The sequence below is a fragment of the Sinocyclocheilus anshuiensis genome, unplaced genomic scaffold (genome assembly GCF_001515605.1).
Source record: "Sinocyclocheilus anshuiensis isolate Anshui unplaced genomic scaffold, SAMN03320099.WGS_v1.1 scaffold2071, whole genome shotgun sequence".
Classification (NCBI taxonomy): Eukaryota; Metazoa; Chordata; class Actinopteri; order Cypriniformes; family Cyprinidae; genus Sinocyclocheilus; species Sinocyclocheilus anshuiensis.
In genome coordinates this window covers 9,997-12,615 of record NW_015536569.1, presented here as the reverse complement: position 1 = coordinate 12,615, position 2,619 = coordinate 9,997, and the positions used below count along the sequence as shown (strand labels likewise).

Below are 2,619 nucleotides of genomic sequence, written 5' to 3'. Positions count from 1 at the left end.
AAGTAAGTGTTTTATTATATTATATAATTATATTTATATATATTTTACATATAATTATGTATATTATTCATTTTACTGTATATATTGAGGTATGTGTTTGTGGTGTTGCTAACTTCTGTCTGTGTGTGTGTGTGTATATGTGTGTCAAATCAAATCAAATCTCTTTATTGTCTCACATCGTGTACACAAGTGTAATGATGGTGAAATTCTTGGCTACAAGCAACAAGATATGAAAAATTAACAGTATACATAAATACCAATATACACATTTTACACAATATACAATTTTTTCACAAGTGTAACGATGGTGAAATTATTGTGTACAAGACTCTGTTCCATGGCAGTGCAAGCAACAAGATATGAAAAATTGACAGTATACATAAATAACAATATACACATTTATACAATATACAATTTTTTCACAATATACAATAGACAATTGTACACAATATACACATTTCCATAATATACACATAGTACACAGTATACTCAAGAGACTTACAAATGTATAGCTTTTATATATGACTTACAGTGATGTATACTGTAGTGTTTTATATTGAAGTTCAGTGCAGTAGTTTGTTAGTGCAGAAGAGAAGATGGAGCTGCATGTGTTCTATGCTATACAGTGCAAGACATGCTACAGTGCTGTCAGAGTCAGTGTGGTGGTGTGTAGATGTGTGTGATTATCGTTTCGTTATCTGGTTCGGGTCCTGATGCTGCGGTATCGTCTGCCTGATGGTAGCAGTGAGAAGAGTTCGTGGCTCGGGTGGCAGGAGTCTCTGATGATCTTCGTGCTTTCCTCACACATCTCTGGGTGTAGATGTCCTGAAAGGAGGGAAGCTCACCTCCGACGATGTGCTGGGCTGTCTGAACTATTCTCTGCAGGGCTTTCTGGTTGAGAACGGTGCAGTGCCCGTACCAGGCGGTGATGCAGCCAGTCAGGATGCTTTCCACAGTGCAACTGTAGAACTGTCTGAGGATTTTTGAGCTCAGACCAAATTTCTTCAGTCGCCTGAGGAAGAAGAGACGCTGGTGGGCCTTCCTCACTACTGACTGTGTGTGAGTAGTCCAGGTGAGGTCCTCGGTGATGTGAACGCAGAGAAACTTGAAGCTGCTGACCCGCTCCACTGGAGTCCCATCGATGGTGATGGGGGAGTGCTCACTGGTCCATCTCCTGAAATCCACCACCAGCTCCTTGGTCTTCTTGATGTTCAGAGAGAGGTTGTTGTTGTAGCACCCACCGGTTAGTCAGGGTGCACACCTCTTCTTGTGTTTGTGTTGGTGTGTGTGTGTGTGTGGCTCACTGGTCCGTCTCCTGAAATCCACCACCAGCTCCTTGGTCTTCTTGATGTTCAGAGAGAGATTGTTGTTGTAGCACCTGTTAGTCAGTTAGTGCACACCTCTTCTCTGTGTGTGGGTGTGTTTTATGTGTTTGTGTTTGAGGTGTTCTTGCTAACTTCTGTCATGTGTGTGTGTGCGTGTTATATGTGTTTGTGATTTGAGGTGTTCCTACTAACTAATGTTGTGTGTGTTGCTTTTTTTTTTTATATCACAGACAATCATCTGACATTGAATCGAGTGAAGTCTGGGAGCCAGTCAGCAAAAAGCCATATATTGAGGGACATGATGACAGCACCTCTGAAAAACATCGTAAAAACCACTACATAATGTGTTTATGCTGCAGTTACAATGTGTCAGCAATTATTGACAGTGAATCTTGGTAAGAAATTGAATAGGTCTAAGTGTAAGCTTTCATTAGAGCCCAAAATTATGACTGTACATTAGTGTTCTTGCTAACTTCTGTCATGTGTGTGTGTGTGTGTGTGTGCATGTTATGTGTGTTTGTGATTTGAGGTGTTTATCTGTTTACAAAAAAAAAATGTAGGCGGATTTTTTATTTTATTTTTCAGTGTGTTCAAAGTTCTATTACTCAGTACCAATAAGACTTACAGTGATTCTGTTGAGGAACACACCTCAAGAGTGTCACCTTTCAAAAGAGACCAAAACCATGTATGTACTCCAAATGGTTCAAGAACAGCATGCAATTTACTTTGGGTATGCCTTTTTTAGGCGTTTTAGGCTAATTTTACAGGAATGCTAAAGGGTTAAGACCTGAAGTGGGTCAGAAACGGTAAAAAGAGTTGAGAGAAAATATGATGCATGTCAGATCTGCGTCACGTTCAGCAGCGACAGCTCTTTAAAGAAAATACAGCCAAAACAACCTAATAACGGAGACTTCCGGTTTAGAGTCTACCATGTGAAGTCGCAAGGTCGGGAGCTCTGCAAACGAATTGCTATATTTACTTTCCACATAAGCTACAACGCATTTTAACCTACTCGTCACAGCTGCTAAATTGTTTTGAGGGATATTTCTGAACTTTACACCTAAATGTCGAAGGCTCCGCAACAGAAAAAGACTGACTCAGTGAACTCTAACGGATCTGCAGAGTCAGCCAAAGATGAAGCTAGCATAACTGATGGTGCTACAATAATGGCAGCGATTAAGTCCTTGGAAGCTGGAATTCACCAAAAGTTTGACGCGCATGCAACCGAGTTCCAAAAAGAAATATCATCCTTGCGAGAAGAGTGCACAATTCACTAACGCCCGTTAGGCCACCA

At 40.6% G+C, this 2,619-nt stretch overlaps 1 long non-coding RNA gene across 1 annotated transcript in view; it reads left to right on the top strand.

The window, feature by feature from the left end:
- Window positions 1-1,677, top strand: part of LOC107702335 (uncharacterized) — a 4,662-nt gene extending 2,985 nt beyond the window's left edge. The window contains exon 3 of the long non-coding RNA XR_001635751.1: window positions 1,556-1,677. This is a non-coding gene — a long non-coding RNA (uncharacterized LOC107702335). The remainder of the gene's footprint in view (window positions 1-1,555) is intronic.
- The last annotated feature ends 942 nt before the right edge of the window (window positions 1,678-2,619 follow it).